At 48.3% G+C, this 18,532-nt stretch overlaps 1 protein-coding gene across 1 annotated transcript in view; it reads left to right on the top strand.

Annotated features, from left to right (window-relative positions):
* The first annotated feature begins 1,148 nt into the window (after positions 1-1,148).
* The window catches only part of TRPC5 (transient receptor potential cation channel subfamily C member 5), a 96,676-nt gene continuing 79,292 nt past the window's right edge, over positions 1,149-18,532 (top strand). The window contains exon 1 of the mRNA XM_032124104.1: positions 1,149-1,236. The gene's annotated coding sequence lies outside the window, so the exon portion shown is untranslated. The remainder of the gene's footprint in view (positions 1,237-18,532) is intronic.

Below are 18,532 nucleotides of genomic sequence, written 5' to 3'. Positions count from 1 at the left end.
GCAAAACCTGTGGGTTTACATAAAACCAGCTTAATAATTGAAATAAAATTAAATATTATCATCATCATCATCCAACTGTAATGAGAAGGGAGATACAAAAGAGAGACAGGAATAAACTCCAAGAAAGGCGAGTGATGCACACAATACAGTCACTGACCACTTGCTGGCAGTTGTTCAGCCTGTCCCCAGCAGTGATCAATGACCCCGGCCAGCTCCCCCAGTTCCCATACTGGGCAGGACACTGTGGCATCCCTTTGGCCAGTTCAGGTTGGCTGTCCTGGCCGTGCTCTGTCCTGGCTCCCTGTGCACCCGCTCGCTGGCAGAGCATGGGACACTGAACAGCCTTGGGGTGAGCCCTGCTCAGCATCAGCTACAGCACTGTGAGCAACACCATCCTCACACCGAACCCAACACACGGCCCTGCACCTGACACTGGGGAGAGAATGAACTCCATCCCAGACCAAACCAGTGTGTGTGGGTGTGTGCGGGTGTGTGGGTGTGTGAGGTGTGGCTGTACCCGCACTTGAGTGGGGTGTGTAATGGGGGGGCGGGGTGTATGTGTGTGCGGGGCGGGGGTCTCGGGGTGTGTGGGGTGTGTGTCTGTGTGTGGGGTGTGTGTCTCTGTGTGCGGGGTGTGTGTTGCTGTGCGAGGCAGGTGTCTCGACGTGTGGGGTGTGTGTCGGTGTGCGGGGTGTGTTTCTCTCGGCGGGTTGTGGGTCCGTGTGCGGGGTGTGTGTCGGTGTGCGGGGCTGTGTGGGGTGTGTTTCTCTGTGCGGGGTGTGTGTCTCGGTGTGTGCGTGTGCGGGGCGGGTGTCTCTGCGCGAGGGGCGGCGTGTGCCCGTGAGCGGGTGCGGGGGGCGCGGCGTGTGCCCGGGCGCTCCGCTCGCCTTCGCTCCGCTCGCCTCGGCTCCGCTCCGCTCGGCTGGGGCCCGGCTGCCGCCGAGGGACGGGCGGAGGCGGCGGGAGCAGCGCGGGGAGCTCCCGGCGGGGGTTTTTTGGGGAGGCGGTCGCAGCCCTGCCCGCCGGGGCGCGGAGCACGATGCGGCGGCCGCCCTGCCCTGCCCGCCGGCGGCGCGGAGCCGCGGGGCCGCGGGCAGCGGCGTAGGGACCGGCCGGGCAGCGGGCGGGCGGAATGGGGGCGGCCGCGCCCCGCGGCGCTGGGCGCCCGGCGGATCGCGGATGAGCCCCGGGCCCGAGGGCACCCCGGCGGGTACCGCCTGACGGAGCGGCGCGGAGGTGAGCGGGGACGGGGCACCGGGCGGGGGGACGGGGCCGGGAGCCCGGCGGGCACTCTCGGAACTTGGAGCCCCGAGCCCTCGAGCTCCGGGCGCGGGTGGTCGGGGCCGCTCCGTGCCCGCATCCCCCGGAGCCACCGGCACCCGCCTGCCCCGGCGTGGAGCGCTGCTCCCGCTGAAGTTGCCAGCGGCGGGGCCGGGTGGGATGCGGAGCCGGGAGCGATGCGGAGCCGGGAGGGATGCGGAGCCGGGAGCGATGCGGAGCCGGGAGGGATGCGGAGCCGGGAGGGATGCGGGACTGGACGGGATGCGGGGCCGCGCTCCCCCACGGGAGTTGCTGGTAGCACCGGGACTCGCATCCCGAGGGACGGTGCTGGATTTTGTCTGCCCTTGCCCTAAACGACAGCACGCACCGACCACCTGCACCCTCGCGGAGCAGGTTAAATGCCGATTTAAATTGTTATTCATTCGGGCAGCCCTTGACCTGGCTGTAAGTCGTCTGGGTGATCCACGTGCCCTCAGCGTGGGAAAGGCGACAGTGATACCGGAGGGGTGTTCTCTGCTGTGATGCTTGCAGAAGAAAAATGCCTCTTTTATCGACCCCCTTTGAACTACCAGGCATCTCGCAGTTTATAGTGTATCAAATTCCGCAGGAAAAAAAAAAAAAAGAAAAAAGGGCTGATTTTCAAGACTCTTTGTAAGTTCATTTGTTTACTATGGAGCCGTGACTTCAGTGGTCTCTCTGGTATAAAAACATTCTGCTGGTGTGATATTTTTGGTGGCATTGACAACAGATTTGTTAGTCATGGTTATGAATATGGTAATGTGCAAGTCTCCCATTAAATTCTCCATGCTCTAAGGTAACATGGTTGAACAGTCACGTACCAAGTCTTGCATTCTCGAGCAGCATCACGTTGAACTCCCAGTCTGTTTGACCACTTCTTCTTAACTTTCCACTGTACTGTAAAAAATATTTGATCTTTCTGCCGGTCAGATGTAAACCCTAAGTTTTGTGCCCGGTGCATCTCCGTGCAAGCAAGCCAAGCTTATGTAATGCAGTGCCCTGTGCACAATGCAAGAGGTGATCAAGGAGCACAGAATATCCCGAGTAGGAAGAGACCCACCGGGATCAAAGCTGGAAGGAAAGATTTTTTGGGAAAAGGATTGTCTTTATGGTCACAGTGCCTCTGTGTGTTTGTGCCTGTCCCCACGGGAGAGCTGAGAAGGGTTTTTCTGTTCTGAGGACATCCTGCCTGATCCTGGGCAAGGCTCTCAGTCTTCCTCGGTGTTGATTGCCTTCTCCTTAATTACGGCATATCCTGTGTCACTGCTTCCCAGGGCTCCGTGAAGCTGCTCAGAAGCCCTTGAAAACACTGTTCAGCCAGGCAGGTACTGTGTAAATGCAAATTACTGTATTGCTGCTTTAAAAATGCTTTTCAGAAGTTGAAGCGGTATCTTTAGGCAGTTTATTGGAACTGAAGCCAAATGCCTGTTCAGGGAGCTCCAAAGCAGACTAAAGGAACTGGGGTTTTGACTAATACTCCCTCGTAAAGAAATGTAGTGTTGTTTCTCGAGAAAAGGCAGAAAAGCACTCCCCATTTGGGTGTTAGCAGATGTGTCACCCTGTTCAGTTCATGAGTATTCGCTCCCAGTTTCCCTGCATGTAACCTGGCAGTAATTATCAGCTGAAGAAACACTTCAGCCCCAGAGTCATTAAGATGTGAGTGGTGGATGAAGACATGAAGGTGCTTCCCCTGACCATGACACCCCCCTGGCCTGCTGTGAGCCCGCTGCTCTCTGTGGTGGAGCTTTGCTGTTCCACCTGGTTTACTTTTATTCTCAGGTACAGCAGGGATCAGTACACTACCAGCTAGGTGCAAGTCTTCCCAGGCAAGAACTATGCCTCAGATACTGTTACAGAGTACATTTCTAGCATTAAAAGTAAAGAAAAAGGTCTAGGTGCTGGTTTTTGGTCTTGGTTTGTTTTTTTTTCTTGTAAAGCAGTGAAGAGAAGCTGGATGGAAAAGGACTTGAGCTTGAGACTAAGCTGTGATCAGTCTTAATATATCTTGTGAGTGCATAGAACACTAACAGAATTCCTTATTTTTATTACTGGGCTTCTGAGAGAATGATTTCTGTTTTAATGTGCATCGCTTTCACTGTAGTGTATTGATATCTCATTTGTTTTGTAATATATTTTTTAAAAGGTGTTGTTACTTTCCATAACCTCTTTCTGCTTTGGTAGAATCTCTGCATAGCTTCTAGAATTGCGTTAAAGGTAATGCAAAGCTCAAAATTCTTTGATCAGATTGCTTTCTGCAAAGATTTATTTCAGGCAACCTTAAAAAAATCCTTAGAATGTCAATTCTGAGGTCTTTTCATGTTGGGGATTTAATAGACAAGGTACTGTCAGCTGAGCTATGAGTCTTGCTAATAATATGATTACGTTGTTTTTTGAGAGATGTAGTTCTTGGAAACATACCTTGGAGAAGAAAATTCACAATAGCTATGTGCAAATAATTTTTTTTCCCTACAACAGATGGAAGAGCACTCAAGGGTGGCTAAAATTAGTTTGAAACAGAATAGATTATTCCTACAAGTACAGTAGTATAATTTGTACAAAATGAGCCAAATCCTACTAATTGTTACACTGTAACTGGTGTAAATATAGAGTAATTTATTTGCCTGGATATTCTCCTTCTTTCCAAAGAAATGCAGAATACAGGGGATTATGAGGCTGTTGGATTTTGGCATGTTTCTAGCAAAAGTCAGGTCTTCCTGAAACCCAGTGGCAGAATATGGCCCCCCACTCTCATCTTGACAACAGCATAATATTCACTCCCTGAGACTCCAGTTCCAAATTTGCTGTAATATGATTGTGGGTAGAGGGTTGCTGAATGACTCAGATGAATGTAGCTCAGAGTAAACAAACATGTAAATCATTTCTGTCTAGAGACAGAGAAAGAAAAACATGAGGAGAGCAGAAAAAAGCCAACCTGCAGGATGAGGCATTTATAAAGTCATGTTTAGCGAGGATCGCCAAGTTCAGCACAGGATGCAACCATCAAAAACTGGGGTCTGGATTTGCCACGGTCTTTTATCTCTGGAAGTGAGAGGCACCTGTATGGAGTGAGTGCCTAAATGCAAGGATTGCACACAAGCAGAGTTTTGCAGTTGCTTGGGCTGACAGCCTGGTACAAAGGTGGGCAGGTTCATCTCAGCACCTGCATTTGGCACATTTCAGAGGGTGAGACCTGGGAACCAGATGTGCTGCCTGTTCCAGAGAGACAAGGTGCTGCCAGGAGTGGATGGTAGTCTCTACTTTCCCAATTTGGGGAAAAAAAAAGCCAGCTAGCAAGTGATTCCTGAAAGTATCTGAACCTGAAATCCTGGAGAGCAATGTGGAATTGGTATGAATAACTGCAGAAGGGTCCAGACCCAGCTTGTGGTTCAGATTAAGAAGTACCAGAGCAGGTCAGTGGCTTTTAAACAGCTGTGGGTTTCTTAGCTGGACAAGCACTAAATCAGAGCAAGGCAAAGGCTGCTCTCAGCTGATTTTCCTGCCAAGGGAGATGGCCAGTAAGCACAAATCACTGCAACAGAGCATCTTGCCAGCCAGCTCCTCTTGCATGCCCAGGCCCAGTGCAGTTAGGACTCAGGGGAGGATGGAGCTGTCCCTGTGTGAGGGAGCTGCAGTGGCTGCAAAGCTGGAGCAGGATTGTTATTCCTTTCAGCTGTCGGAGCGATTCCGCTTCAGTGTGTTTTCAGGGTAAGTTAGGTTAAGTTCCCTCTTGGGGAAGCAAGAAATGTGCTGGCATCCAGAGTTGAAATGAGGACAGCTGGGGCTGGTCCCCTCCCGCTGCTGCATGAAGATCAGTTCCCTGGAGCTCTGCCTCCCTGCTGGATAACCTGCCTCGTGTTTTGGCCACTTTTACCATCATGGTAACGAGGATGCTGTGGTGTTGTGTGGAGTTCTTCAACACAAAAGTTGTGCTCTTGCTGAGATTTCCTGCCTTGGAAAGCAGTGAGTAGTCCACAAGTGAAGTGTGGCTGTAGGTATGGCATCCTTGCAGTGTTTTCTGTGAGGTGATGGCTGGGAAGGGGAGGAACTGGAGAGATGAGGAATATTTCTCTCTGTGTATGAGTAGCAGGTAGACTTGGGTCCTCATTTTCTCCTTTTTTTACTTTCTTTAGAGCACAGGCTTTATATCGTGTTGGTCACAGTGGCCATGATAGGAGACTTGACTTAGGCAGCAGGATGGTTTCTGCTAATGGGAATTATGGGTGTTTCTGTCAGCTCATTAGACACGTATTATTATTTATTCTCAGCTCAGTCTCTGGATTCAAGCCAGGAAGCTGCTCTGTCCTTACTCCCTTCTCCTTTCTCTCCCTCCCTCTCCCTCTTCACGTTCAGTGAACATGTTCCAGTGAGAACTGAAGCAATTTCCTGGCCCCTCTCACGTGTCCTGCATCCCTTTTTGCATCCTTAGAGAGCAGTCTGATTCACTGTTTGGGCAAGACTGGCTTAAGCACCTGAATAGAGTCAGATAGGTTCCCTATCATGTCTGCTAATTAAATTGTAATGCTCATTACCGCAGGATACTGTGGAGGGCAAAAGCATAAGCAGGTTGAAAAACATGAGGTGAGTTCACAACGCACAGAGAGAGGATAGGAAAGATGCAGGTCTGGGTGTAACCTCTGGCTCCCTGGAACTGCCAGATGCAGGGAGAGTGCAGAAGGGCACCCAGACTGCTGCCCATCACCACAGATGGCATCCTGGGATAGAAGGACCATGGATTTAATCCACTCCTGTGTTTCCCCAGCTTGCTAAAACAGCAATTCACTTTCTGCTCAGGAAAATAGAGAGGGAAGGATAGAGCTTATGGAAAAGTGTTTGTTGGGCATTTTGGTTCCAGAATGATAACCAGGGTAGAGATTTCAGCCTGCTCTCAGAGGCATTAATGGATTAACATAGGAAGCTGCAAGAATTTTATTGTGTGAAGCCTTACTGACAAAAGCAGTGAGAGGATGAAGCCATTTGGGGCTCAGGGCTCTGCCTGGGACAACAAGATGAAATAATTCCTCTCTCTCATCCAGTCTTTGTGTCCTGTTCATTCTGGTTTGTGCTGCATTATGAAATGGAGGTGCTGATCTCTTACTTAGCCTGGAGCTGCAGTTAATGGAAATCTCTGTGTTATGTGTATTGAGGTATTTGAAAGTTTCCAGGTGGAAAGACCTCCAGGTTTATAAAATTGTCCTAATGCCCTAAAATTGTTCATAATAGGAACAAGAGGAAGAAGGATTGCTAGGATGCCAGTGCCTTGTCACCCATTTCTCCTGTGAGGTCAAGTTGGAAGCAGGGACGTGGTCAGTGACTGAATGGACAGGGGGCTGTGAGGTGGGTCCCTGAGGAACTGCTGGGAAGGCTGATTCAAAGAGAAGCATCTGCTGCAAGAGAGGGATTTTCTAACTGAAAAGAAGAGGTTATGTGGACAAAGGAAGCAAAATCTGATCTATGGAAGAGGGCAGGAGAGCACAGAGAATGTTTGAACAAAAGATGCAAAGTCCCTGCAGGGACTATAGTGAAAATTCTTTACCCAGGTCTTTCTGTCCTGTATAACACCATCAGGGGATCCTCATCTGGGAAGAGCAGACTGAGCCTCCGAAGAATCTTTAAAAAATTTGCTTCTCCTGCGATATCCCATTTCTTCAGCAAGAAAACAAAGACTTAACCTTCCTCTTGGGAGAGTCTGTGAGGGCCATACTGGAGCTGACTGTGCCCAGTGGCTCCACAGGGCCTGCTGGAGGGAACAGGGCTGCCCAGACACAGCCCTGTGCTCCAGCAGCCTCCTGGTTCCTCAGCAGGGAGAGCAGCTCCTCTGGGGTCCTGGCTGATCCCCCATGGCCAGCTTGGATGCACGAGAGGAGAGAGGCACCACGTCCCTGTCCCAAATAGACCCTGAGTCCCTCTTGTCTGCCATGGATTTAAGGGGCACAAGCTGAACCCAGACCAGGGCAGGGAGGTGCTCTGTAGCTGGGAAAAGGGCTCCAGGCTTCTCAGATTTAAGGTCTAAACCAAGGTCTAAACTTCTGCCTTAAAATGCACATCTTTGTTTAAGCCTGGAGCTCTGTGTTTATGGGGTGTTAGGGCAAATGCTCCGACATTTGTCTGTGGGTTCCTCTGGATCTTGAACTGATGCCAGGTTGGAGTGGTACCCTCCCAGCTCTCCTGAGTTCTTCCCCACCCGTGGGGCTTGGTGCTGGTGTGCATAGGAGCTCCCTGCTGGGATCACTCTGGGAATTGGGAGAGGTTTGTTGTGGTCCTGCAAAGCCGCGCCTGCGCACAGCCGGAGCATCTTCACTTCCACATTATCTCCTGCAGCTTTCCCTGCACCCTGTCTGTAACCTAATCAAACAGGCTGAGCAGCTGGTGAGTGGGAGCCTTGCCTGTCAAAGACAGGAGTATGAATATCAGCAGTCAACAAGCCATCACTTCAGCTACTGGCACGAAATGGAATCGGGAAGGGTAGGCACCCCTCCCAAAAATAAACCCATTGCTGTCCACAGGAGCCACATGAACCCCTGGCTGACTGAAATAGTTTGAGAAAAGGAAGGATGAAGAGTAGCTTGGCTGAAAAGAAATGCAGGATGCTGCAGTGGATGAAAGGAAGAGGTGTTTTAGAAGTCTTTTATGTACAAAGGTTTCTGGACAATCTCCAGACAAAAATAGTTCATTTACACTGGCTGTACACCTATGGAGTGGGTCAGGGAGCACAAAGATGAGCAGATCTTTCTGAGTTGTCTTCTGATTTTGCTTTTGATTTGAATGTACTCATGAATGGTTAAAATGGGTGGTTTCGTCCTACAAAAATCTTACAGATTCCTGGTATGTCACTCCAGTCTTCAAGCACAACAGTCAGCAAGCTCCCAAAGTTTTTAATTATTTATGCAAAGAGGAGCATCTAGAGAATCCAAGAGCCTGGCAGTTAAATCTCTCAGCAGAGAGCTGGAGAAAGACAAGGAGAGGCTGAGATTCAGGCCACCAACACTGCTCTTTCTGTAGGGAATAAAGATCAGATTTGTCAGAGTTATTAGCTCTACCTGGTTCCTGCTCAGGGACATTTCCAGTCCAAGGCTGAGTTAAATTCTCAGAATTTCCAGTTCTTGCCAGGCTGAAGGGAATCATGACTCTAATCAGCCTCTTCTCTCTCACCAGTCCTGGGACTGGCTATGGGTTGAATTGCTGGTGGAAACTGAAGGGCCCCTCTGTGAGCACAGAAGCAGCAGTGGGAAATGAAAAAATTCCCACTGACTTTAGCAAGATTTAGATCTGGGCATGAAGAATAATGTTTTATTTCAGATGTTCTCACTGTCCTCTGAAGTGTTTATTTTTATTCTTTCTTAGGGCATGGTAGGTGATAGCACCAAAATTCAGGGTGAAGCATTTGGGGTGTAATAAAAGAGCGATGTTGCTGCCATGACCTTCCCATACATTTTGGGATTAATCTTTCTCTCCTGCAAAAATCAGCTGGAGACAAGGCTCCCTCTCCTGTGTCACTGACCTGTGCAGAGCAGTCCAGTTCAGGGCTGTTCTGTGGCTTTGCTTTTTTAGCATCAGAGGTGCTTTTTCCTGCTTCTGCACTCAGAGCTTCCCCTCAGTGACCAGAGGTGTGTGTGCAGGGCAGGGACACCTGACTCGTGCCAGTGACCTCTTCAGAAGCATCCTTCTGTCCCTCCCAGAATGGGGGCTGACTCAGCCCAGAAGTTTGGGCAGGAGTTCAGGCTCAGCCCCTGGGAAGCACAGAGTTAGAGATGGGTGGATAAAAGCTGAGTGTGTTGTTTTGCACGGTGACAGGCTGAGCTGAAGGGAACTAAGGAGTTGCTCAGAGTCACAGAGGTGTGATTCCTGCAGTCCTGCTGCAGAGCCCCTCTCAGAGTCCTTTAATCTGGTTATTAGGCTGTGAGAGGATCCTGTGCCTGATTGTTCCAACATTTAAACCGGGATAAGACCACAAACACCTGTCAAACCTCTGCTGTCAGATTATTCACAGCAACAACAATGTTACATGGGGTTTTTTTCTTGTTTATGGGCATTTCAGACTCTGATTCAGGTTCTGCAAATGGCTCAGGCATTCCTGGATGTTTGGCCAAACATGCTTTTGCCAGCTCGTAGATTGGTCTCTCATTTTCCGTGATGCCTGTAGGAAATTTTGGGCAGCCACAGGATGCTGTTCTGTTTGATCCAGACACTGATGCTTGAGCCTGAGAGCCTTTTCAGATGTCCTCTGGTCATACTGGCAAGGTGAGAGCTGTTACACACATTAAGGGTGGGCTTTTCTCCCTTTTCAAGGGATCACCAGGCTTGAGTGGGCACAGCTGGAGCACGCAGAGAGAGCATCCACACAGCACTGAGTGCTGGTCCAGAGCACGTTCCTGTGCTTAAATATTGAAGCATTATGAAGAGAATGCAGAGTTCAAAAAAAAAATTAAGAAATCGAATTAGGCTTTCAGTTCTTGTTCACTTCCGGAAAATCTGAAGTATGTTAATGGCATTATTACTGTGCCCATATTGCAGCTTAAATCGGCTTTATGGATTGAGCCTCTTAGTGAGGAGTTAGGATAGATTAGCAGCATTTCTACCCATTTTATAGGCAGGGAAAGAGAAACACAGCAGCACACCCGTGATCGTGCAAGATTGAGAAGTCCAAGCCAGGTTTGTGCCTTCCTTGAGGCTGTGCCACACAAAGCTGTCACTGAGTGCAGTTTATTAGCTCAGAAGCAAACGAACAGTGTGCTGCTAAAAATGTGGATACACGAGGGGCACCATCCCGCTGTGTAGATTTTGTGATGGATGGATTCCCATTTTATTCATCTTTTATAATCTCAGCATACAGAATATGCCTTTGTGAGTACCAAATGGGGAATCGAGTCATAAAGAACTGAGATTTCAGATATAAAAAGGGAAGAGTATGGGCAGTTCTTCAGTGGAAGGGAAGTCTTTTATAGGAAAGATCATTTGTAAGTATCGTGGATAACTGATGCTGCTCAAAAGTACTGATTTGTTTCCAAATTAACCAACACATAAGGAGACCTACTCATGCCTCATTTAAATTCATTCTTTTTTTGTCTTGGTTTGGAACCAGAGGCCCAATCTAATGTTTTCCATCCAACACTCTTGTTCAATCCAATCATATGGATCAATTATCATTATCAAGAGCTGCGACTAAAGAGAATGTCCTGCACCTGAAAAATGAACTCTGGAAACAGCCTCCTCAGTCAGACTGCGGAATTTTCCTATCCCAGATGGACCAGCTCAGTGCAGTGGAGATGCTGGAGACACAAGGGGTGTTTGAATACCAGGTTTTTTAGTTGGAGCATCTCTGTTTTTGTAGGTGTTTGGAGCAAGTCTGCACTTTGCATGAGTGCTTGAATCCCTGGGAACTGATGGATGCTACGAAGTAGTGGACTGTTCCTAGTGGAAACCCATCATCTGCTGGCATTAGACCAGCCAGGATGTGTTAGGAGCACTGCTGACAGTGCCTTTCATGTCTGGGCAGCTGGGGAGACCTTATGGGACAGAAAAGCACAGCTTTTTGTTCAAAGGAAATACTAAAACCCAGCAGTGTGTGATTGTGGCAAGAGTGAATCCTGTTTGTATTTGTTACAGCCCAAGAACAGGCCATGACCTGAGCATCTCCACCCTCCAGGGTAATGTCAAAACAGTCCTTGCAGAGCCCCCTCAGTGTTTCCTGCTACCCCACACCCAATTTCTGCACACAAATATATAAGGCACCAGAAGATGGTCCTGCTTTGGTCCATATTTGTGCTTTACTTGGTTCTAAAGCTCCTCCTAAGGCTGCACACACTCCCAAGGCCAGCACAGCACTGGTGATGCATGGATAGAGACATACTCCTCATTGCTCTCTTTTCCTGTTTTTTGGGGTGCTGAGGAGGGGAGATAGAGCCCAAAAGTGAGAGTGACAACAGACTTAACTCAAAGCTTAGCAGGCTTTGGGGCTGAGAAGTGAAGAAGTTCAGTAGCAGCAGGTGACAGACCACATTGGTGGGACATGAAACGGGCAGCAGTGCACAGAGATGCTTTGATGTGCTCCCAAGCTTTGCAATACCTTCCCTGCTGAGCTGCAGGAGAGTTTTAATTTGGAGAGTCTAGTCAATGGCATCACAAGTGCAACGAAGCAGGAAGGAGTCCAGGATAGTGACTTCTCTTTTCAGTTTTAGCCATGCAATTAGGAGTTCTGTCACTGGAGTCCCTAAGACAAGTGGATCTGCATAAGCAAAGTGAAATTCAGAGTGCACAAAATGCATTCGAAAGAATTTGGCTCTGCTCTGGCTGAAGCAATGTGAAGGAAGAGCATAGTAAATTAATAACTAACACTAGAAAAGAAAATAGGAAAGGAAGTTAAAAGAATGGATTGGTCTAAGTGTTTTCTTGCTCTGAGATGCCATATAAATTTATACAGACTTAATTAGGAGAGGGTTATTTGAAATCTCAAAGCCAACTATCAGCCTCTCACTTTCTCACAATATTTTGTTACAGCCTACTATAAAAAAGGCAGTTAATTAAAACAGATTTATTCATCCAATCATGCAGGTGTTACAATGAGACACTGTTTCCAGAACCTGGGTATTTTTGTTCAATTTAATGGAAAGTAATAATATCATGTAGGAGGTATCTCTAACAGGCAATATTCATGCCTCGTTCCCTCGGTGTGTTCGGTGCCTCTGCCCTGAGCCCAGCAGGCTGCAAACACTCCCTGGTGATGTGGTCCCGCATTCCTTGTGTGAGGAGGGAGGATTTTCCCAGTGGTTTCGTTGGTTGCAGGGCTGCCGTTGCTGATATTGCTTGCTCAGGCTTCACCGTGTGCCCTCAGGATTTGCAGCCCGATGCTAATGGAATCCACGAAGTGGAGTCACCTTGACTTTGCATTTATCAGCTTAAGCAAGTGCAAACCTCCTGCTGCACTGCAACAGAGGTGTCATTGCTGCTCTGAACCAGCCCCATTGTCGGGAACAGATCTGGGAGCTGGATGGCTCTGTGGCTGGTGCTGTGTCCAGCACTGCACAAACCAGAGTGGACAATCCCAGGAAGGGATGAAGGGGGTGTGTGTGTGTGTGTTTGTTTAAGTGCTGTCACCTTTTCCAGGCTTTAAGGACATTCCTGAGGTGTGCTGAAACTTCCCCTCGCTCTCTGTGGCATTGTCAGGTGCAGTGTTGGCGTGTGTTTGTGAGCAGATCAGGCTGTGGGATCTTTGGCACGAGTGCAGCATCCCCAGAGCTGTCTCTGCCCCTCATTTTCTTTTGTAGAAAGTTGAAGTCCAGAAAGGAACATGGGAAACGCACGGACAGCATTTGATTTTTTTCCCACCTGAAATGTCAGCCAAGTGACATTTGTTGTCAGTCACAGTGTGACAGTCTGGACTGCCCTACTAAGGGTTTACAAGGGGCCTCAGGAGCTCTCCTGAAATACAGGGGAATTCTTGGAGGAGCCCAACTTCTTTCACCCAGACCCCTCGCTCCTGTAGCTCCCCTGGAAGGTTTCTTGGCTAAGTCAGCAGAGATTTGGGCCTGGCAGGATGATTTGCTGAGCAGGTTTTTTGGCTTCAGAGGGCATCTCACAAGTGGGACACTGTTTGCTTTACCTGACCCAGCACACTCAGAGTGAGTTTGAGTGCTGCTGTCATTAAAAACACCACAGAAAACTCAAAGCACAAATAAAGGGAAACTGGTTAATAATCCTCATATAAAAAAAAAGTCCCACCAAAACCTATTTCAAGGTGCAGAATATACCCTTAGCAAAATACTTTGATTTTGCTAAGGAAAATAAATCATCCATGACTGAGCGAGGGTGGACTGTTCTGAGAGACCTCAGGGATGAAATAAAATCCAGAGTACCAGGAGGAAAAACAAAGACTCAAGGTAGAGAAGCATCTGCAACTTGGAATCCCTCCAAATTGCATGCTGTGAATAGATGGCACTTGGAGCCTCAAGGCCTGGCCTTGGGGATGGGACAAGGACTGCAGTGCCACCTTCCCACTGCAGGACCGAGGGGGCAAAACCAGCAGTGACTGGTGCAGGGTGTGATGCCCAGCAGTTGCCAGGGTCAGTCGGGTCAGCAGCAAGCAGCACCTTTAATTATTTTAAGGTAGAGCTTGGAGCAGAAGCAGGACAGAGGGGAGAGCTGTAGTTACCATGATAATATGGGTAGAGCCCATATGGCTTCTAGCCCTCCTCCTCTTCATCGTGGAAATCCAGGGGAAACCAGTGGAGGAAAAAAGCAAATTTGTCTGTTCAAGTAACAATTTACTAACAAACACAAAATGCTTGGATTTGTCCATAGAAGATCCTTACTAAGCTGACAGGGAAAGAGTTAATTGCAGGAGACTCTGAGTGTGTCTTTTAGGAGAAATTCCTCAGTGCACAGGATTGAACTGAGGCATTTAAGAGCTGCACCAATTCTCTCTCCAGCTGGAACACCCCCTCTTGCAAGGAGAAGGGCTGACAGAGGAGTGGATGAGTTCCTTGCCCTGGGATCTGTAGGATGGGCAGTGGCAGCCGCATCCCTGGCTCACTGTGGGGAGAAAGAAAGTACTTGTGCTCACACAGAGCCAAAGAGGTGAGCAGCTGACTTTGCAGTACCTAAAATCAGGGCATGGCTGCTGTCTGTAGTTTTCCGTGCTTGCCTGGGTAGAGCGTGGCTGTTTGGCTCTGTTCTGCAGAGAGCAGTGCTTGTGCTTGTCAGAGGTGCTTGCTGGTGGTAAAATCCACTCCACTGCGGTTTGACCAGAAATCAGTAAAGACTGACCTGAGCTGCAGCTCTGGGAGGAAGGATCAGACCTGGGCCAAAGGCGGGTGAAGAAAGCAAGTAGCAAATTTGGTCTAACACATTGTAGACAGAATTGAAAAGAGGTCGTCACTGGCAGCAAGATCCAGCTAAGAAAACACAATGCAAGGGCTCCTCAGAGTGCTGGAGAGGACAGGAAAGTTGGTGCTGAATCTGGCTTCCCACTGGAGAGCTGTGCTAGCAAAGGTAATTGATGAGCAGGGGAGGGAAATCTCAGAGAAACAGGCTGAAGAAGCTGGGGAAAGATAGGCTGCAACTACTGTAACACTAAACAAAAAACCAGGTCCTTCATGGCACTTCAAAACACAGGACCCAGGGAACATAACCTCAGTATGTTGAGAAGAATTTGGCTTTAATTCATCAGAGTGAAAAATTAGTTTTGGCTTAGTTAGGTTTTTTTCATGCATATACTAGAGGTAGCTAGCTACTAAATACAAACCCATTCCTTTAGTGGAGTTACAGAAAGAGACCTGAAAAATAAGGTTTTGAGGAAATTGTGAACCTGAACACTTTTGGTGAGTCCAAATTAAGTCCTGCATGTAATTAAGCTAGCAGGGATGCAGGGTAATCCTAAAGAGTCAAAGAATTAATTTTAGATTTGTGACAGAAGCAAGATCAGACTCAGTATTTTAATCAATCGTGCAGTCTGTCTAGGAACAGCTTGGAATTTGAGGAAAGTCCCAATTTTCCCTTGTGATGATGCATGTAACATGTCTTTCATGGATATTATTTTCGTGGTAATTTTTGCTGTTCTTCTATGAAAACTAGATTGTGGGTAATAAAATTTAATGGACAATGTTCAAGGATGCTAACAGCTAATTACATGAACAAGGAAATGTGTAAAACTACCCACAGAGCTTGAAATTACAGAGCTGTAGATGGTCATGATGCCAATGCCCATTGAAAGAGTAAGGGGAAAAAATCCCCAGGTCTTCATTTAATATCTCTGCCATTTGCTCATTGTACAAGCTGGGTTTAGCCCTTTGTAGCTGTTTTTAATCAGACATTTTATCTGCTCTTCTGTATCTGGAAAGAAGAGTGCTGACAGTATATTGAAGAGGAGAGCTGTGCAGTGACATTTATTGAATAGGGGAAGAAGCAAAAAATGAATTCTAGGAACAGAACAGGTTCCTGTCACAGCAACCAAGAGCAGGGCCTCTGGTTGTGCTTGCTTGTAGGCACCTGTGGTGCCACACACCCTGAAACCAAATGAGAGGAGCAAACAGAAGTGCAGGTATGAAAAGCTGCTCGCCCAGAAAGGCAGTGGGACAATCCCCAGTTGGCCACGTCACTGGGACGGGACTGTCAGATGGATCAAATGCTGCTGCTGAAAGTCCCAGTTAGAGTCCTGATGACTTTTCAACCCCAGAGAAGCTCCCAGGCACCTCAGGGATGTCACCCACAGTTTATTTTGCCACGTGTGATGGGGTGTGCTTTCTAAGAGACCCCATTCTGTTGCAGGCTCCATTCTGGTGGGAACACCGGGCCCTTCACTTCACTGACATGAGAAGCCAAAGTCAGGGCAGAGGTGGGCACTAATCTCATTTCCCACACATTAATTCTGCTTGTTTTGCCACGGACCTAATGATCTGTGAGGAACTGGATGTGGTTAGGCTGCTTTCCCCAGCCCCCCCGAGAGCTGTGGAGGAGTGCAGGAATCCTCAGGTGGTTGTGCAGGGGGATCTTAGCCTGGCACTCCTGCCTCCAGTCAGTGCTGAGAGCTGCTACCCTGGAAATAGCCCTGGGAAGGGAGGATTACAACTTTGAACACTGTGTTCACAGCAGGACGAGGTTCAGAGTCCAGGAGTGGGGTCAGCCTGAGCAAACAAAAGCTGGAAAAGTAACACGTGCCAGGTGAAACCATGTCCAAGTGATGTCTGACAGCTGCAGTGGTCCCTCCAGCAGTTTGCAGAGTTACTTAAATTCTCTGTCTGTTTCCCATGTTTCAGTGAACACCTTAATCATTGCTCACTTCTTGTACAAGTTTTATTCACGTAGCTCCTTTTAGGAGGGGCAAAATAGGTGGGGGTGTCTTCAAACATCACCCAGGCATGGAAGTAAAAAGGATAATAAGGATATTAAAAAGGAAAATAATGGGAACTGGTAACTTTCCATCTCCTCTCCTATGTAAGGATTGGAATTGTCACCAGCAGTGATCGTGCCCCAGGATTAAACCCCTCACTGAGATGGATGGGACTGTTCAAACCTCTCTAAGCCCTTTGTTCCCTTCCAGACTGTCTGCTAACTCCTGTAGCTGTCTAAGCATCAGACACCTGAATTTTCAGACCCTTCAGAGCCATCGAGGACGGAAGCTTTTGGATGAAAAAGCAAGAGGAAACCAAAGGAAAATGAGGATTTGAAAGAACAATGCTTGTCAGAAGAGACCAGCAGTGCATCATCACTGTACATCTGCTGCTCCAGTGCCTTGTTTGAGGGAGAACATCAGGAGGGAAAACATCAGCAGGGAGGTCTTACTCTCCTCTGCAGTCTTCCACAAGGAGTTCAGCTGTCAGTCAGTGGTTAAGGTGTGGAGTGGAACGAGGTTCTTTACTGCCCTGGATATTCTCTCAAAAGTTGGAAGCGTCTCCTTCTGCTTTCCTTAGAAAACGGGGGTGATGGTACTTCCTATTTTTCAGGGCTCCCTAACCAGCTGTGTCAGGAAGCAGGGATTTGCAGGAGGAGGGCCCCTTGAAAATAGTGCCTGTCTGGTGATATCCCCTCTGTTTGCATTTTTGTCTGTAGCCACAGTTATGACTGTGCTTAAATAAAGTTCTCTAGTGTGTAACATATTTTCTCAGCTGATTTTAAGCTCAGCGTGGCAGTAATAGAGGTGTCTTGCAGCAGAGAAGCTTCAGCAGGCCTTGGCTGTTAAGTAGGCATGTACAGAAATGCATTTCTCCTCTGCCAAAAGTGGTGTTAAACTGGTGGCTGCTTTATTGGATTGAGTCAGAGGGATGCTCTGTGGCTCCGTGTGAACAAGGGTGGATGATATCTAGCTGGAATGATTTAATGGACTTACAAAACTGCCTTCATGGAGAACACAAGTGATGCTTCTGCGCTGTGCTGGCTGAGTGATAACTCCCTTTTAGCTTTATAAATAGCAGAGCAGGCAGTCCTTGGAATGTGTGGGCTTGAGTCAGGGTACAAAATGCCACTGTCGCCCTGACCTGCTACCAGAGCAGAGCACAGACACATCCCTTGCTGCACGGATCATGCTGGAGTTTTATCCAGCCAGGAAAGGACTTAGAGAAGGAGGTCAGTGGCCTGCAGAGAAGCTCTGGAATCCCCAAATGGAGCAGCTCCCCAGGGAATGGGCATGGCCTCAAGCCTGACAGAGCTCAAGAAGTGTTTGGACAACGCTCTCAGGCACAGGGTGGGATTGTTGGGGTGTCTGTGCAGGGCCAGGAGTTGGACTGGATGATCCCTGTGGGTCCCTTCCAGCTCAGGATGGTCTATGATTCTGTGATTCTGTGATTCTCTGATTTTAGTACTGCCAAGTCCATGGGCTCCAAGGCCCATTTCTCCTATCTCTGTCCCACATCTCAAATCTGCAAACTTTGGCTTAAAGTTAGGAGATTTTTAAACCCAGAGAATTTGGGACACTTTCTGTCTGGTTTCTGCATCAATGAAGTTCACTCTGTGACTCACACTCTTTACTTCACACCCCAGAGGCTAGAAACTTTTTTTTTTTTCTTTTTCCCCAGAACACATTCTCATATAATTATTGAACTCCCAAAGCTTAGGGCTGAAAATAAACCCCGGCAAGTGTGGCTAGACTCCCAGGGAAGTGACAAGCATGGCATGACTGTAATCTAGTCTAGTCGTGCAGACTGTGAGCAGCTAGGGGGGCACACAACCCTGGGGAAAGCTGCTCTCCTGGGGTGAAACAGCTCCTTGATACGCTGCTGAGAGTGATGCTTCTTACACGGCCTGCTCCTCGGTGTGGTTTATCCTCAGTCTCAATCTTAATGCCAAAACAGTTGCTTTCAGAGTCACTTTAGAGCCACTTTGCAGACAGTGCGGTGCTGCTCCCTTGGCAGAGATCAGTATCTTGTAAGCCATCTGTCCTGTAAGAAACAATGCTGCCTTGTCAGGGAGATGGTGAGAACGATATCCTACACGTTGTAATCTGTGATTTAGCAGCTCCACGCAGACATTCAGGAAAGACTGGCAGCATAAAAAGCACAGCTTTTATCAGGAGTGCACAGATAGGAAGAAACCCCCAAGCAGCCAGGGACGATCTGCAGGTAGCTGTTGTTTGGGTAAATGAAGCAACTCGACACCTTTCTTCTTTGCAGGCTCAGCGCTCACCATCCCTTTCATGCGCAGCCCGTCACAGTTTTGGTGCACGTCTGCCATGATCTGACCTATGCTTTATGTAGAAGCCAGGAAAACAGGTGTGCAAAGTGATTTTCAGGGAGAGCAGAGGAGAATT

Source organism: Corvus moneduloides, chromosome 14 (genome assembly GCF_009650955.1).
Source record: "Corvus moneduloides isolate bCorMon1 chromosome 14, bCorMon1.pri, whole genome shotgun sequence".
Lineage (NCBI taxonomy): Eukaryota > Metazoa > Chordata > Aves > Passeriformes > Corvidae > Corvus > Corvus moneduloides.
Note: the sequence above shows the minus strand (reverse complement) of the source record. Positions and strands in the feature narration are given on the sequence as shown.